Here is a 17637-nt window from a genome sequence, read left to right as displayed (position 1 = left end):
TCAACGGAGCAGATTTCCGTGTGGAGAAAAGAGTCTAGCGTGTTTACGAAAAACGAGCGAGACGGTGAGGCTTCATTGAACAAAAATTACAAAGTTAGGATACTCTTGATGAGCAAAAAGGAGTATTTAATTGGGATTAGTATGGTTCTTCCGTCCTGATTTTGCTTAATTTTTGTTGTTATTTGGGGCTTGTTTTTTTTTGCGGGCGATCGGTGGGCGATCTAGTTTTGCTCCATGGTTTTATTGGTCAAATATAATGCGCGGTTGCTTCGTTGTTTTTTTTGCGGGTTCAAATTTCAAGAAATACTTGGGTTCTCGAATGCAACACCTCCATGGTTTAACAAAGGCGCAGTTGTTTTTGCTGCTTTTAAATGAATTTTTTCTTCACAAAACAGACAACGGCACCGACCATTCCGTACACATAATTAAAAAAATACCGTAAAACGCCGTATGCTTCTCCATGGATGTTGCAACTATTTTGATGTCTACTTTTTGTTGGTTTTTTTCTGGACGAAAGTGGGAAGATTTTGGGAACTTCGGTTATCGGTACGATGTATTGTGTTTATGAATACTTAATATTAAAAGTACAAACAGGCAATGTTTATACATGATAAAATAACTTAAGCGATCGCACGTAAACCCTCCCCACTGTAGATTTGAAGGCAATACATAAAAAGTTAATATTTTTAACAGTCGGTTTTAAAGTGTTTTTTTTTGTTAAGTAAAACAATAAAAACAAATTCATACAAATGTTCTTCGTACTTGAGAATACTTCGATGTCCAATGCTTACAATAAACCGTTGACTAAAAAATTACCTAAATAAAGATCATGTTAAATTTTCCAATTTGCTCTCACAAATAATTTGACCTGTTTTTAAATTAAATTTAATAAGATTATTATTACTTTTTTTAAAGAAAAAATACTCTCAAATTAGTGAGCCCCCTTACGAACACAATAACTTGGTACACATAAATAAAGTATGGCTTCCAGTGCAGTTAAGTTGACGTTGCAATTCATGTTGAATTTTGAAATAGCGGCGATTAAAAATCGAGCAGTTGGTATACAACAGTATTTTTTTAGTTAAAAAAACATATAAAAAAATTTGACGGACCAGTCAAAAACCTGGCGGACCAGTGAAAAATCAAGCCAACTGGTCCTGCTGGCCAGTTGAAAAAAAAGTTAAGGGCAACCCCTGGGTAACTTTGTATTGGGGGTAACTTTGTCAGGGGGCGACTTTGTCGGGGGGTAACTTTGTCAGGGGGCGACTTTGTCGGGGGGTAACTTTGTCAGGGGCGACTTTGTAAAGGGGGTAACTTTGTCAGGGGGCGACTTTGTCGGGGGGTAACTTTGTCAGGGGCGACTTTGTAAAGGGGGTAACTTTGTCAGGGGGCGACTTTGTAAAGGGGGTAATTTTGTCATGGGCGACTTTGTAAAGGGGGTAACTTTGTCAGGGGGCGACTTTGTAAAGGGGGTAATTTTGTCAGGGGGCGACTTTGTAAAGGGGGTAACTTTGTCAGGGGGCGACTTTGTAAAGGGGGTAACTTTGTCAGGGGCGACTTTGTAAAGGGGGTACCTTGTCGGGGGGCGACTTTTTAAAGGGGGCAACTTTGTAAAGGGGGTAACTTTGTCAGGGGGCGACTTTGTAAAGGGGGTAACTTTGTCAGGGGGCGACTTTGTAAAGGGGGTAATTTTGTCAGGGGGCGACTTTGTAAAGGGGGTAACTTTGTCAGGGGGCGACTTTGTAAAGGGGGTAACTTTGTCAGGGGGCGACTTTGTAAAGGGGTAACTTTGTCAGGGGGCGACTTTGTAAAGGGGGTAACTTTGTCAGGGGGCGACTTTGGAAAGGGGGTAACTTTGTCAGGGGGCGGCATTGAAAAGGGTATAACTTTGTCAGGGGCTACTTTGTAAAGGGGGTAACTTTGTCAGGGGGCGACCTTGTAAAGGGGGTACTTTGTCGGGGGGCGACTTTGTAAAGGGGGTAACTTTGTAAAGGGGGTAACTTTGTCAGGAGGCGACTTTGTAAAGGGGGTAACTTTGTCAGGGGGGCGACTTTGGAAAGGGGTAACTTTGTCAGGGGTGTGACTTTGGAAAGGGGGTAACTTTGTCAGGGGTAACTTTGTCAGGGGTTAGGGTTAGGGTTAGGGTTAGGGTTAGGGTTAGGGTTAGGGTTAGGGTTAGGGTTAGGGTTAGGGTTAGGGTTAGGGTTAGGGTTAGGGTTAGGGTTAGGGTTAGGGTTAGGGTTAGGGTTAGGGTTAGGGTTAGGGTTAGGGTTAGGGTTAGGGTTAGGGTTAGGGTTAGGGTTAGGGTTAGGGTTAGGGTTAGGGTTAGGGTTAGGGTTAGGGTTAGGGTTAGGGTTAGGGTTAGGGTTAGGGTTAGGGTTAGGGTTAGGGTTAGGGTTAGGGTTAGGGTTAGGGTTAGGGTTAGGGTTAGGGTTAGGGTTAGGGTTAGGGTTAGGGTTAGGGTTAGGGTTAGGGTTAGGGTTAGGGTTAGGGTTAGGGTTAGGGTTAGGGTTAGGGTTAGGGTTAGGGTTAGGGTTAGGGTTAGGGTTAGGGTTAGGGTTAGGGTTAGGGTTAGGGTTAGGGTTAGGGTTAGGGTTAGGGTTAGGGTTAGGGTTAGGGTTAGGGTTAGGGTTAGGGTTAGGGTTAGGGTTAGGGTTAGGGTTAGGGTTAGGGTTAGGGTTAGGGTTAGGGTTAGGGTTAGGGTTAGGGTTAGGGTTAGGGTTAGGGTTAGGGTTAGGGTTAGGGTTAGGGTTAGGGTTAGGGTTAGGGTTAGGGTTAGGGTTAGGGTTAGGGTTAGGGTTAGGGTTAGGGTTAGGGTTAGGGTTAGGGTTAGGGTTAGGGTTAGGGTTAGGGTTAGGGTTAGGGTTAGGGTTAGGGTTAGGGTTAGGGTTAGGGTTAGGGTTAGGGTTAGGGTTAGGGTTAGGGTTAGGGTTAGGGTTAGGGTTAGGGTTAGGGTTAGGGTTAGGGTTAGGGTTAGGGTTAGGGTTAGGGTTAGGGTTAGGGTTAGGGTTAGGGTTAGGGTTAGGGTTAGGGTTAGGGTTAGGGTTAGGGTTAGGGTTAGGGTTAGGGTTAGGGTTAGGGTTAGGGTTAGGGTTAGGGTTAGGGTTAGGGTTAGGGTTAGGGTTAGGGTTAGGGTTAGGGTTAGGGTTAGGGTTAGGGTTAGGGTTAGGGTTAGGGTTAGGGTTAGGGTTAGGGTTAGGGTTAGGGTTAGGGTTAGGGTTAGGGTTAGGGTTAGGGTTAGGGTTAGGGTTAGGGTTAGGGTTAGGGTTAGGGTTAGGGTTAGGGTTAGGGTTAGGGTTAGGGTTAGGGTTAGGGTTAGGGTTAGGGTTAGGGTTAGGGTTAGGGTTAGGGTTAGGGTTAGGGTTAGGGTTAGGGTTAGGGTTAGGGTTAGGGTTAGGGTTAGGGTTAGGGTTAGGGTTAGGGTTAGGGTTAGGGTTAGGGTTAGGGTTAGGGTTAGGGTTAGGGTTAGGGTTAGGGTTAGGGTTAGGGTTAGGGTTAGGGTTAGGGTTAGGGTTAGGGTTAGGGTTAGGGTTAGGGTTAGGGTTAGGGTTAGGGTTAGGGTTAGGGTTAGGGTTAGGGTTAGGGTTAGGGTTAGGGTTAGGGTTAGGGTTAGGGTTAGGGTTAGGGTTAGGGTTAGGGTTAGGGTTAGGGTTAGGGTTAGGGTTAGGGTTAGGGTTAGGGTTAGGGTTAGGGTTAGGGTTAGGGTTAGGGTTAGGGTTAGGGTTAGGGTTAGGGTTAGGGTTAGGTTAGGGTTAGGGTTAGGGTTAGGGTTAGGGTTAGGGTTAGGGTTAGGGTTAGGGTTAGGGTTAGGGTTAGGGGTTAGGGTTAGGGTTAGGGTTAGGGTTAGGGTTAGGGTTAGGGTTAGGGTTAGGGTTAGGGTTAGGGTTAGGGTTAGGGTTAGGGTTAGGGTTAGGGTTAGGGTTAGGGTTAGGGTTAGGGTTAGGGTTAGGGTTAGGGTTAGGGTTAGGGTTAGGGTTAGGGTTAGGGTTAGGGTTAGGGTTAGGGTTAGGGTTAGGGTTAGGGTTAGGGTTAGGGTTAGGGTTAGGGTTAGGGTTAGGGTTAGGGTTAGGGTTAGGGTTAGGGTTAGGGTTAGGGTTAGGGTTAGGGTTAGGGTTAGGGTTAGGGTTAGGGTTAGGGTTAGGGTTAGGGTTAGGGTTAGGGTTAGGGTTAGGGTTAGGGTTAGGGTTAGGGTTAGGGTTAGGGTTAGGGTTAGGGTTAGGGTTAGGGTTAGGGTTAGGGTTAGGGTTAGGGTTAGGGTTAGGGTTAGGGTTAGGGTTAGGGTTAGGGTTAGGGTTAGGGTTAGGGTTAGGGTTAGGGTTAGGGTTAGGGTTAGGGTTAGGGTTAGGGTTAGGGTTAGGGTTAGGGTTAGGGTTAGGGTTAGGGTTAGGGTTAGGGTTAGGGTTAGGGTTAGGGTTAGGGTTAGGGTTAGGGTTAGGGTTAGGGTTAGGGTTAGGGTTAGGGTTAGGGTTAGGGTTAGGGTTAGGGTTAGGGTTAGGGTTAGGGTTAGGGTTAGGGTTAGGGTTAGGGTTAGGGTTAGGGTTAGGGTTAGGGTTAGGGTTAGGGTTAGGGTTAGGGTTAGGGTTAGGGTTAGGGTTAGGGTTAGGGTTAGGGTTAGGGTTAGGGTTAGGGTTAGGGTTAGGGTTAGGGTTAGGGTTAGGGTTAGGGTTAGGGTTAGGGTTAGGGTTAGGGTTAGGGTTAGGGTTAGGGTTAGGGTTAGGGTTAGGGTTAGGGTTAGGGTTAGGGTTAGGGTTAGGGTTAGGGTTAGGGTTAGGGTTAGGGTTAGGGTTAGGGTTAGGGTTAGGGTTAGGGTTAGGGTTAGGGTTAGGGTTAGGGTTAGGGTTAGGGTTAGGGTTAGGGTTAGGGTTAGGGTTAGGGTTAGGGTTAGGGTTAGGGTTAGGGTTAGGGTTAGGGTTAGGGTTAGGGTTAGGGTTAGGGTTAGGGTTAGGGTTAGGGTTAGGGTTAGGGTTAGGGTTAGGGTTAGGGTTAGGGTTAGGGTTAGGGTTAGGGTTAGGGTTAGGGTTAGGGTTAGGGTTAGGGTTAGGGTTAGGGTTAGGGTTAGGGTTAGGGTTAGGGTTAGGGTTAGGGTTAGGGTTAGGGTTAGGGTTAGGGTTAGGGTTAGGGTTAGGGTTAGGGTTAGGGTTAGGGTTAGGGTTAGGGTTAGGGTTAGGGTTAGGGTTAGGGTTAGGGTTAGGGTTAGGGTTAGGGTTAGGGTTAGGGTTAGGGTTAGGGTTAGGGTTAGGGTTAGGGTTAGGGTTAGGGTTAGGGTTAGGGTTAGGGTTAGGGTTAGGGTTAGGGTTAGGGTTAGGGTTAGGGTTAGGGTTAGGGTTAGGGTTAGGGTTAGGGTTAGGGTTAGGGTTAGGGTTAGGGTTAGGGTTAGGGTTAGGGTTAGGGTTAGGGTTAGGGTTAGGGTTAGGGTTAGGGTTAGGGTTAGGGTTAGGGTTAGGGTTAGGGTTAGGGTTAGGGTTAGGGTTAGGGTTAGGGTTAGGGTTAGGGTTAGGGTTAGGGTTAGGGTTAGGGTTAGGGTTAGGGTTAGGGTTAGGGTTAGGGTTAGGGTTAGGGTTAGGGTTAGGGTTAGGGTTAGGGTTAGGGTTAGGGTTAGGGTTAGGGTTAGGGTTAGGGTTAGGGTTAGGGTTAGGGTTAGGGTTAGGGTTAGGGTTAGGGTTAGGGTTAGGGTTAGGGTTAGGGTTAGGGTTAGGGTTAGGGTTAGGGTTAGGGTTAGGGTTAGGGTTAGGGTTAGGGTTAGGGTTAGGGTTAGGGTTAGGGTTAGGGTTAGGGTTAGGGTTAGGGTTAGGGTTAGGGTTAGGGTTAGGGTTAGGGTTAGGGTTAGGGTTAGGGTTAGGGTTAGGGTTAGGGTTAGGGTTAGGGTTAGGGTTAGGGTTAGGGTTAGGGTTAGGGTTAGGGTTAGGGTTAGGGTTAGGGTTAGGGTTAGGGTTAGGGTTAGGGTTAGGGTTAGGGTTAGGGTTAGGGTTAGGGTTAGGGTTAGGGTTAGGGTTAGGGTTAGGGTTAGGGTTAGGGTTAGGGTTAGGGTTAGGGTTAGGGTTAGGGTTAGGGTTAGGGTTAGGGTTAGGGTTAGGGTTAGGGTTAGGGTTAGGGTTAGGGTTAGGGTTAGGGTTAGGGTTAGGGTTAGGGTTAGGGTTAGGGTTAGGGTTAGGGTTAGGGTTAGGGTTAGGGTTAGGGTTAGGGTTAGGGTTAGGGTTAGGGTTAGGGTTAGGGTTAGGGTTAGGGTTAGGGTTAGGGTTAGGGTTAGGGTTAGGGTTAGGGTTAGGGTTAGGGTTAGGGTTAGGGTTAGGGTTAGGGTTAGGGTTAGGGTTAGGGTTAGGGTTAGGGTTAGGGTTAGGGTTAGGGTTAGGGTTAGGGTTAGGGTTAGGGTTAGGGTTAGGGTTAGGGTTAGGGTTAGGGTTAGGGTTAGGGTTAGGGTTAGGGTTAGGGTTAGGGTTAGGGTTAGGGTTAGGGTTAGGGTTAGGGTTAGGGTTAGGGTTAGGGTTAGGGTTAGGGTTAGGGTTAGGGTTAGGGTTAGGGTTAGGGTTAGGGTTAGGGTTAGGGTTAGGGTTAGGGTTAGGGTTAGGGTTAGGGTTAGGGTTAGGGTTAGGGTTAGGGTTAGGGTTAGGGTTAGGGTTAGGGTTAGGGTTAGGGTTAGGGTTAGGGTTAGGGTTAGGGTTAGGGTTAGGGTTAGGGTTAGGGTTAGGGTTAGGGTTAGGGTTAGGGTTAGGGTTAGGGTTAGGGTTAGGGTTAGGGTTAGGGTTAGGGTTAGGGTTAGGGTTAGGGTTAGGGTTAGGGTTAGGGTTAGGGTTAGGGTTAGGGTTAGGGTTAGGGTTAGGGTTAGGGTTAGGGTTAGGGTTAGGGTTAGGGTTAGGGTTAGGGTTAGGGTTAGGGTTAGGGTTAGGGTTAGGGTTAGGGTTAGGGTTAGGGTTAGGGTTAGGGTTAGGGTTAGGGTTAGGGTTAGGGTTAGGGTTAGGGTTAGGGTTAGGGTTAGGGTTAGGGTTAGGGTTAGGGTTAGGGTTAGGGTTAGGGTTAGGGTTAGGGTTAGGGTTAGGGTTAGGGTTAGGGTTAGGGTTAGGGTTAGGGTTAGGGTTAGGGTTAGGGTTAGGGTTAGGGTTAGGGTTAGGGTTAGGGTTAGGGTTAGGGTTAGGGTTAGGGTTAGGGTTAGGGTTAGGGTTAGGGTTAGGGTTAGGGTTAGGGTTAGGGTTAGGGTTAGGGTTAGGGTTAGGGTTAGGGTTAGGGTTAGGGTTAGGGTTAGGGTTAGGGTTAGGGTTAGGGTTAGGGTTAGGGTTAGGGTTAGGGTTAGGGTTAGGGTTAGGGTTAGGGTTAGGGTTAGGGTTAGGGTTAGGGTTAGGGTTAGGGTTAGGGTTAGGGTTAGGGTTAGGGTTAGGGTTAGGGTTAGGGTTAGGGTTAGGGTTAGGGTTAGGGTTAGGGTTAGGGTTAGGGTTAGGGTTAGGGTTAGGGTTAGGGTTAGGGTTAGGGTTAGGGTTAGGGTTAGGGTTAGGGTTAGGGTTAGGGTTAGGGTTAGGGTTAGGGTTAGGGTTAGGGTTAGGGTTAGGGTTAGGGTTAGGGTTAGGGTTAGGGTTAGGGTTAGGGTTAGGGTTAGGGTTAGGGTTAGGGTTAGGGTTAGGGTTAGGGTTAGGGTTAGGGTTAGGGTTAGGGTTAGGGTTAGGGTTAGGGTTAGGGTTAGGGTTAGGGTTAGGGTTAGGGTTAGGGTTAGGGTTAGGGTTAGGGTTAGGGTTAGGGTTAGGGTTAGGGTTAGGGTTAGGGTTAGGGTTAGGGTTAGGGTTAGGGTTAGGGTTAGGGTTAGGGTTAGGGTTAGGGTTAGGGTTAGGGTTAGGGTTAGGGTTAGGGTTAGGGTTAGGGTTAGGGTTAGGGTTAGGGTTAGGGTTAGGGTTAGGGTTAGGGTTAGGGTTAGGGTTAGGGTTAGGGTTAGGGTTAGGGTTAGGGTTAGGGTTAGGGTTAGGGTTAGGGTTAGGGTTAGGGTTAGGGTTAGGGTTAGGGTTAGGGTTAGGGTTAGGGTTAGGGTTAGGGTTAGGGTTAGGGTTAGGGTTAGGGTTAGGGTTAGGGTTAGGGTTAGGGTTAGGGTTAGGGTTAGGGTTAGGGTTAGGGTTAGGGTTAGGGTTAGGGTTAGGGTTAGGGTTAGGGTTAGGGTTAGGGTTAGGGTTAGGGTTAGGGTTAGGGTTAGGGTTAGGGTTAGGGTTAGGGTTAGGGTTAGGGTTAGGGTTAGGGTTAGGGTTAGGGTTAGGGTTAGGGTTAGGGTTAGGGTTAGGGTTAGGGTTAGGGTTAGGGTTAGGGTTAGGGTTAGGGTTAGGGTTAGGGTTAGGGTTAGGGTTAGGGTTAGGGTTAGGGTTAGGGTTAGGGTTAGGGTTAGGGTTAGGGTTAGGGTTAGGGTTAGGGTTAGGGTTAGGGTTAGGGTTAGGGTTAGGGTTAGGGTTAGGGTTAGGGTTAGGGTTAGGGTTAGGGTTAGGGTTAGGGTTAGGGTTAGGGTTAGGGTTAGGGTTAGGGTTAGGGTTAGGGTTAGGGTTAGGGTTAGGGTTAGGGTTAGGGTTAGGGTTAGGGTTAGGGTTAGGGTTAGGGTTAGGGTTAGGGTTAGGGTTAGGGTTAGGGTTAGGGTTAGGGTTAGGGTTAGGGTTAGGGTTAGGGTTAGGGTTAGGGTTAGGGTTAGGGTTAGGGTTAGGGTTAGGGTTAGGGTTAGGGTTAGGGTTAGGGTTAGGGTTAGGGTTAGGGTTAGGGTTAGGGTTAGGGTTAGGGTTAGGGTTAGGGTTAGGGTTAGGGTTAGGGTTAGGGTTAGGGTTAGGGTTAGGGTTAGGGTTAGGGTTAGGGTTAGGGTTAGGGTTAGGGTTAGGGTTAGGGTTAGGGTTAGGGTTAGGGTTAGGGTTAGGGTTAGGGTTAGGGTTAGGGTTAGGGTTAGGGTTAGGGTTAGGGTTAGGGTTAGGGTTAGGGTTAGGGTTAGGGTTAGGGTTAGGGTTAGGGTTAGGGTTAGGGTTAGGGTTAGGGTTAGGGTTAGGGTTAGGGTTAGGGTTAGGGTTAGGGTTAGGGTTAGGGTTAGGGTTAGGGTTAGGGTTAGGGTTAGGGTTAGGGTTAGGGTTAGGGTTAGGGTTAGGGTTAGGGTTAGGGTTAGGGTTAGGGTTAGGGTTAGGGTTAGGGTTAGGGTTAGGGTTAGGGTTAGGGTTAGGGTTAGGGTTAGGGTTAGGGTTAGGGTTAGGGTTAGGGTTAGGGTTAGGGTTAGGGTTAGGGTTAGGGTTAGGGTTAGGGTTAGGGTTAGGGTTAGGGTTAGGGTTAGGGTTAGGGTTAGGGTTAGGGTTAGGGTTAGGGTTAGGGTTAGGGTTAGGGTTAGGGTTAGGGTTAGGGTTAGGGTTAGGGTTAGGGTTAGGGTTAGGGTTAGGGTTAGGGTTAGGGTTAGGGTTAGGGTTAGGGTTAGGGTTAGGGTTAGGGTTAGGGTTAGGGTTAGGGTTAGGGTTAGGGTTAGGGTTAGGGTTAGGGTTAGGGTTAGGGTTAGGGTTAGGGTTAGGGTTAGGGTTAGGGTTAGGGTTAGGGTTAGGGTTAGGGTTAGGGTTAGGGTTAGGGTTAGGGTTAGGGTTAGGGTTAGGGTTAGGGTTAGGGTTAGGGTTAGGGTTAGGGTTAGGGTTAGGGTTAGGGTTAGGGTTAGGGTTAGGGTTAGGGTTAGGGTTAGGGTTAGGGTTAGGGTTAGGGTTAGGGTTAGGGTTAGGGTTAGGGTTAGGGTTAGGGTTAGGGTTAGGGTTAGGGTTAGGGTTAGGGTTAGGGTTAGGGTTAGGGTTAGGGTTAGGGTTAGGGTTAGGGTTAGGGTTAGGGTTAGGGTTAGGGTTAGGGTTAGGGTTAGGGTTAGGGTTAGGGTTAGGGTTAGGGTTAGGGTTAGGGTTAGGGTTAGGGTTAGGGTTAGGGTTAGGGTTAGGGTTAGGGTTAGGGTTAGGGTTAGGGTTAGGGTTAGGGTTAGGGTTAGGGTTAGGGTTAGGGTTAGGGTTAGGGTTAGGGTTAGGGTTAGGGTTAGGGTTAGGGTTAGGGTTAGGGTTAGGGTTAGGGTTAGGGTTAGGGTTAGGGTTAGGGTTAGGGTTAGGGTTAGGGTTAGGGTTAGGGTTAGGGTTAGGGTTAGGGTTAGGGTTAGGGTTAGGGTTAGGGTTAGGGTTAGGGTTAGGGTTAGGGTTAGGGTTAGGGTTAGGGTTAGGGTTAGGGTTAGGGTTAGGGTTAGGGTTAGGGTTAGGGTTAGGGTTAGGGTTAGGGTTAGGGTTAGGGTTAGGGTTAGGGTTAGGGTTAGGGTTAGGGTTAGGGTTAGGGTTAGGGTTAGGGTTAGGGTTAGGGTTAGGGTTAGGGTTAGGGTTAGGGTTAGGGTTAGGGTTAGGGTTAGGGTTAGGGTTAGGGTTAGGGTTAGGGTTAGGGTTAGGGTTAGGGTTAGGGTTAGGGTTAGGGTTAGGGTTAGGGTTAGGGTTAGGGTTAGGGTTAGGGTTAGGGTTAGGGTTAGGGTTAGGGTTAGGGTTAGGGTTAGGGTTAGGGTTAGGGTTAGGGTTAGGGTTAGGGTTAGGGTTAGGGTTAGGGTTAGGGTTAGGGTTAGGGTTAGGGTTAGGGTTAGGGTTAGGGTTAGGGTTAGGGTTAGGGTTAGGGTTAGGGTTAGGGTTAGGGTTAGGGTTAGGGTTAGGGTTAGGGTTAGGGTTAGGGTTAGGGTTAGGGTTAGGGTTAGGGTTAGGGTTAGGGTTAGGGTTAGGGTTAGGGTTAGGGTTAGGGTTAGGGTTAGGGTTAGGGTTAGGGTTAGGGTTAGGGTTAGGGTTAGGGTTAGGGTTAGGGTTAGGGTTAGGGTTAGGGTTAGGGTTAGGGTTAGGGTTAGGGTTAGGGTTAGGGTTAGGGTTAGGGTTAGGGTTAGGGTTAGGGTTAGGGTTAGGGTTAGGGTTAGGGTTAGGGTTAGGGTTAGGGTTAGGGTTAGGGTTAGGGTTAGGGTTAGGGTTAGGGTTAGGGTTAGGGTTAGGGTTAGGGTTAGGGTTAGGGTTAGGGTTAGGGTTAGGGTTAGGGTTAGGGTTAGGGTTAGGGTTAGGGTTAGGGTTAGGGTTAGGGTTAGGGTTAGGGTTAGGGTTAGGGTTAGGGTTAGGGTTAGGGTTAGGGTTAGGGTTAGGGTTAGGGTTAGGGTTAGGGTTAGGGTTAGGGTTAGGGTTAGGGTTAGGGTTAGGGTTAGGGTTAGGGTTAGGGTTAGGGTTAGGGTTAGGGTTAGGGTTAGGGTTAGGGTTAGGGTTAGGGTTAGGGTTAGGGTTAGGGTTAGGGTTAGGGTTAGGGTTAGGGTTAGGGTTAGGGTTAGGGTTAGGGTTAGGGTTAGGGTTAGGGTTAGGGTTAGGGTTAGGGTTAGGGTTAGGGTTAGGGTTAGGGTTAGGGTTAGGGTTAGGGTTAGGGTTAGGGTTAGGGTTAGGGTTAGGGTTAGGGTTAGGGTTAGGGTTAGGGTTAGGGTTAGGGTTAGGGTTAGGGTTAGGGTTAGGGTTAGGGTTAGGGTTAGGGTTAGGGTTAGGGTTAGGGTTAGGGTTAGGGTTAGGGTTAGGGTTAGGGTTAGGGTTAGGGTTAGGGTTAGGGTTAGGGTTAGGGTTAGGGTTAGGGTTAGGGTTAGGGTTAGGGTTAGGGTTAGGGTTAGGGTTAGGGTTAGGGTTAGGGTTAGGGTTAGGGTTAGGGTTAGGGTTAGGGTTAGGGTTAGGGTTAGGGTTAGGGTTAGGGTTAGGGTTAGGGTTAGGGTTAGGGTTAGGGTTAGGGTTAGGGTTAGGGTTAGGGTTAGGGTTAGGGTTAGGGTTAGGGTTAGGGTTAGGGTTAGGGTTAGGGTTAGGGTTAGGGTTAGGGTTAGGGTTAGGGTTAGGGTTAGGGTTAGGGTTAGGGTTAGGGTTAGGGTTAGGGTTAGGGTTAGGGTTAGGGTTAGGGTTAGGGTTAGGGTTAGGGTTAGGGTTAGGGTTAGGGTTAGGGTTAGGGTTAGGGTTAGGGTTAGGGTTAGGGTTAGGGTTAGGGTTAGGGTTAGGGTTAGGGTTAGGGTTAGGGTTAGGGTTAGGGTTAGGGTTAGGGTTAGGGTTAGGGTTAGGGTTAGGGTTAGGGTTAGGGTTAGGGTTAGGGTTAGGGTTAGGGTTAGGGTTAGGGTTAGGGTTAGGGTTAGGGTTAGGGTTAGGGTTAGGGTTAGGGTTAGGGTTAGGGTTAGGGTTAGGGTTAGGGTTAGGGTTAGGGTTAGGGTTAGGGTTAGGGTTAGGGTTAGGGTTAGGGTTAGGGTTAGGGTTAGGGTTAGGGTTAGGGTTAGGGTTAGGGTTAGGGTTAGGGTTAGGGTTAGGGTTAGGGTTAGGGTTAGGGTTAGGGTTAGGGTTAGGGTTAGGGTTAGGGTTAGGGTTAGGGTTAGGGTTAGGGTTAGGGTTAGGGTTAGGGTTAGGGTTAGGGTTAGGGTTAGGGTTAGGGTTAGGGTTAGGGTTAGGGTTAGGGTTAGGGTTAGGGTTAGGGTTAGGGTTAGGGTTAGGGTTAGGGTTAGGGTTAGGGTTAGGGTTAGGGTTAGGGTTAGGGTTAGGGTTAGGGTTAGGGTTAGGGTTAGGGTTAGGGTTAGGGTTAGGGTTAGGGTTAGGGTTAGGGTTAGGGTTAGGGTTAGGGTTAGGGTTAGGGTTAGGGTTAGGGTTAGGGTTAGGGTTAGGGTTAGGGTTAGGGTTAGGGTTAGGGTTAGGGTTAGGGTTAGGGTTAGGGTTAGGGTTAGGGTTAGGGTTAGGGTTAGGGTTAGGGTTAGGGTTAGGGTTAGGGTTAGGGTTAGGGTTAGGGTTAGGGTTAGGGTTAGGGTTAGGGTTAGGGTTAGGGTTAGGGTTAGGGTTAGGGTTAGGGTTAGGGTTAGGGTTAGGGTTAGGGTTAGGGTTAGGGTTAGGGTTAGGGTTAGGGTTAGGGTTAGGGTTAGGGTTAGGGTTAGGGTTAGGGTTAGGGTTAGGGTTAGGGTTAGGGTTAGGGTTAGGGTTAGGGTTAGGGTTAGGGTTAGGGTTAGGGTTAGGGTTAGGGTTAGGGTTAGGGTTAGGGTTAGGGTTAGGGTTAGGGTTAGGGTTAGGGTTAGGGTTAGGGTTAGGGTTAGGGTTAGGGTTAGGGTTAGGGTTAGGGTTAGGGTTAGGGTTAGGGTTAGGGTTAGGGTTAGGGTTAGGGTTAGGGTTAGGGTTAGGGTTAGGGTTAGGGTTAGGGTTAGGGTTAGGGTTAGGGTTAGGGTTAGGGTTAGGGTTAGGGTTAGGGTTAGGGTTAGGGTTAGGGTTAGGGTTAGGGTTAGGGTTAGGGTTAGGGTTAGGGTTAGGGTTAGGGTTAGGGTTAGGGTTAGGGTTAGGGTTAGGGTTAGGGTTAGGGTTAGGGTTAGGGTTAGGGTTAGGGTTAGGGTTAGGGTTAGGGTTAGGGTTAGGGTTAGGGTTAGGGTTAGGGTTAGGGTTAGGGTTAGGGTTAGGGTTAGGGTTAGGGTTAGGGTTAGGGTTAGGGTTAGGGTTAGGGTTAGGGTTAGGGTTAGGGTTAGGGTTAGGGTTAGGGTTAGGGTTAGGGTTAGGGTTAGGGTTAGGGTTAGGGTTAGGGTTAGGGTTAGGGTTAGGGTTAGGGTTAGGGTTAGGGTTAGGGTTAGGGTTAGGGTTAGGGTTAGGGTTAGGGTTAGGGTTAGGGTTAGGGTTAGGGTTAGGGTTAGGGTTAGGGTTAGGGTTAGGGTTAGGGTTAGGGTTAGGGTTAGGGTTAGGGTTAGGGTTAGGGTTAGGGTTAGGGTTAGGGTTAGGGTTAGGGTTAGGGTTAGGGTTAGGGTTAGGGTTAGGGTTAGGGTTAGGGTTAGGGTTAGGGTTAGGGTTAGGGTTAGGGTTAGGGTTAGGGTTAGGGTTAGGGTTAGGGTTAGGGTTAGGGTTAGGGTTAGGGTTAGGGTTAGGGTTAGGGTTAGGGTTAGGGTTAGGGTTAGGGTTAGGGTTAGGGTTAGGGTTAGGGTTAGGGTTAGGGTTAGGGTTAGGGTTAGGGTTAGGGTTAGGGTTAGGGTTAGGGTTAGGGTTAGGGTTAGGGTTAGGGTTAGGGTTAGGGTTAGGGTTAGGGTTAGGGTTAGGGTTAGGGTTAGGGTTAGGGTTAGGGTTAGGGTTAGGGTTAGGGTTAGGGTTAGGGTTAGGGTTAGGGTTAGGGTTAGGGTTAGGGTTAGGGTTAGGGTTAGGGTTAGGGTTAGGGTTAGGGTTAGGGTTAGGGTTAGGGTTAGGGTTAGGGTTAGGGTTAGGGTTAGGGTTAGGGTTAGGGTTAGGGTTAGGGTTAGGGTTAGGGTTAGGGTTAGGGTTAGGGTTAGGGTTAGGGTTAGGGTTAGGGTTAGGGTTAGGGTTAGGGTTAGGGTTAGGGTTAGGGTTAGGGTTAGGGTTAGGGTTAGGGTTAGGGTTAGGGTTAGGGTTAGGGTTAGGGTTAGGGTTAGGGTTAGGGTTAGGGTTAGGGTTAGGGTTAGGGTTAGGGTTAGGGTTAGGGTTAGGGTTAGGGTTAGGGTTAGGGTTAGGGTTAGGGTTAGGGTTAGGGTTAGGGTTAGGGTTAGGGTTAGGGTTAGGGTTAGGGTTAGGGTTAGGGTTAGGGTTAGGGTTAGGGTTAGGGTTAGGGTTAGGGTTAGGGTTAGGGTTAGGGTTAGGGTTAGGGTTAGGGTTAGGGTTAGGGTTAGGGTTAGGGTTAGGGTTAGGGTTAGGGTTAGGGTTAGGGTTAGGGTTAGGGTTAGGGTTAGGGTTAGGGTTAGGGTTAGGGTTAGGGTTAGGGTTAGGGTTAGGGTTAGGGTTAGGGTTAGGGTTAGGGTTAGGGTTAGGGTTAGGGTTAGGGTTAGGGTTAGGGTTAGGGTTAGGGTTAGGGTTAGGGTTAGGGTTAGGGTTAGGGTTAGGGTTAGGGTTAGGGTTAGGGTTAGGGTTAGGGTTAGGGTTAGGGTTAGGGTTAGGGTTAGGGTTAGGGTTAGGGTTAGGGTTAGGGTTAGGGTTAGGGTTAGGGTTAGGGTTAGGGTTAGGGTTAGGGTTAGGGTTAGGGTTAGGGTTAGGGTTAGGGTTAGGGTTAGGGTTAGGGTTAGGGTTAGGGTTAGGGTTAGGGTTAGGGTTAGGGTTAGGGTTAGGGTTAGGGTTAGGGTTAGGGTTAGGGTTAGGGTTAGGGTTAGGGTTAGGGTTAGGGTTAGGGTTAGGGTTAGGGTTAGGGTTAGGGTTAGGGTTAGGGTTAGGGTTAGGGTTAGGGTTAGGGTTAGGGTTAGGGTTAGGGTTAGGGTTAGGGTTAGGGTTAGGGTTAGGGTTAGGGTTAGGGTTAGGGTTAGGGTTAGGGTTAGGGTTAGGGTTAGGGTTAGGGTTAGGGTTAGGGTTAGGGTTAGGGTTAGGGTTAGGGTTAGGGTTAGGGTTAGGGTTAGGGTTAGGGTTAGGGTTAGGGTTAGGGTTAGGGTTAGGGTTAGGGTTAGGGTTAGGGTTAGGGTTAGGGTTAGGGTTAGGGTTAGGGTTAGGGTTAGGGTTAGGGTTAGGGTTAGGGTTAGGGTTAGGGTTAGGGTTAGGGTTAGGGTTAGGGTTAGGGTTAGGGTTAGGGTTAGGGTTAGGGTTAGGGTTAGGGTTAGGGTTAGGGTTAGGGTTAGGGTTAGGGTTAGGGTTAGGGTTAGGGTTAGGGTTAGGGTTAGGGTTAGGGTTAGGGTTAGGGTTAGGGTTAGGGTTAGGGTTAGGGTTAGGGTTAGGGTTAGGGTTAGGGTTAGGGTTAGGGTTAGGGTTAGGGTTAGGGTTAGGGTTAGGGTTAGGGTTAGGGTTAGGGTTAGGGTTAGGGTTAGGGTTAGGGTTAGGGTTAGGGTTAGGGTTAGGGTTAGGGTTAGGGTTAGGGTTAGGGTTAGGGTTAGGGTTAGGGTTAGGGTTAGGGTTAGGGTTAGGGTTAGGGTTAGGGTTAGGGTTAGGGTTAGGGTTAGGGTTAGGGTTAGGGTTAGGGTTAGGGTTAGGGTTAGGGTTAGGGTTAGGGTTAGGGTTAGGGTTAGGGTTAGGGTTAGGGTTAGGGTTAGGGTTAGGGTTAGGGTTAGGGTTAGGGTTAGGGTTAGGGTTAGGGTTAGGGTTAGGGTTAGGGTTAGGGTTAGGGTTAGGGTTAGGGTTAGGGTTAGGGTTAGGGTTAGGGTTAGGGTTAGGGTTAGGGTTAGGGTTAGGGTTAGGGTTAGGGTTAGGGTTAGGGTTAGGGTTAGGGTTAGGGTTAGGGTTAGGGTTAGGGTTAGGGTTAGGGTTAGGGTTAGGGTTAGGGTTAGGGTTAGGGTTAGGGTTAGGGTTAGGGTTAGGGTTAGGGTTAGGGTTAGGGTTAGGGTTAGGGTTAGGGTTAGGGTTAGGGTTAGGGTTAGGGTTAGGGTTAGGGTTAGGGTTAGGGTTAGGGTTAGGGTTAGGGTTAGGGTTAGGGTTAGGGTTAGGGTTAGGGTTAGGGTTAGGGTTAGGGTTAGGGTTAGGGTTAGGGTTAGGGTTAGGGTTAGGGTTAGGGTTAGGGTTAGGGTTAGGGTTAGGGTTAGGGTTAGGGTTAGGGTTAGGGTTAGGGTTAGGGTTAGGGTTAGGGTTAGGGTTAGGGTTAGGGTTAGGGTTAGGGTTAGGGTTAGGGTTAGGGTTAGGGTTAGGGTTAGGGTTAGGGTTAGGGTTAGGGTTAGGGTTAGGGTTAGGGTTAGGGTTAGGGTTAGGGTTAGGGTTAGGGTTAGGGTTAGGGTTAGGGTTAGGGTTAGGGTTAGGGTTAGGGTTAGGGTTAGGGTTAGGGTTAGGGTTAGGGTTAGGGTTAGGGTTAGGGTTAGGGTTAGGGTTAGGGTTAGGGTTAGGGTTAGGGTTAGGGTTAGGGTTAGGGTTAGGGTTAGGGTTAGGGTTAGGGTTAGGGTTAGGGTTAGGGTTAGGGTTAGGGTTAGGGTTAGGGTTAGGGTTAGGGTTAGGGTTAGGGTTAGGGTTAGGGTTAGGGTTAGGGTTAGGGTTAGGGTTAGGGTTAGGGTTAGGGTTAGGGTTAGGGTTAGGGTTAGGGTTAGGGTTAGGGTTAGGGTTAGGGTTAGGGTTAGGGTTAGGGTTAGGGTTAGGGTTAGGGTTAGGGTTAGGGTTAGGGTTAGGGTTAGGGTTAGGGTTAGGGTTAGGGTTAGGGTTAGGGTTAGGGTTAGGGTTAGGGTTAGGGTTAGGGTTAGGGTTAGGGTTAGGGTTAGGGTTAGGGTTAGGGTTAGGGTTAGGGTTAGGGTTAGGGTTAGGGTTAGGGTTAGGGTTAGGGTTAGGGTTAGGGTTAGGGTTAGGGTTAGGGTTAGGGTTAGGGTTAGGGTTAGGGTTAGGGTTAGGGTTAGGGTTAGGGTTAGGGTTAGGGTTAGGGTTAGGGTTAGGGTTAGGGTTAGGGTTAGGGTTAGGGTTAGGGTTAGGGTTAGGGTTAGGGTTAGGGTTAGGGTTAGGGTTAGGGTTAGGGTTAGGGTTAGGGTTAGGGTTAGGGTTAGGGTTAGGGTTAGGGTTAGGGTTAGGGTTAGGGTTAGGGTTAGGGTTAGGGTTAGGGTTAGGGTTAGGGTTAGGGTTAGGGTTAGGGTTAGGGTTAGGGTTAGGGTTAGGGTTAGGGTTAGGGTTAGGGTTAGGGTTAGGGTTAGGGTTAGGAGGTTAGGGTTAGGGTTAGGGTTAGGGTTAGGGTTAGGGTTAGGGTTAGGGTTAGGGTTAGGGTTAGGGTTAGGGTTAGGGTTAGGGTTAGGGTTAGGGTTAGGGTTAGGGTTAGGGTTAG

The sequence above is a fragment of the Asterias amurensis genome, chromosome 2, assembly GCF_032118995.1.
Source record: "Asterias amurensis chromosome 2, ASM3211899v1".
Classification (NCBI taxonomy): domain Eukaryota; kingdom Metazoa; phylum Echinodermata; class Asteroidea; order Forcipulatida; family Asteriidae; genus Asterias; species Asterias amurensis.
This window is presented reverse-complemented; position numbering follows the sequence as displayed.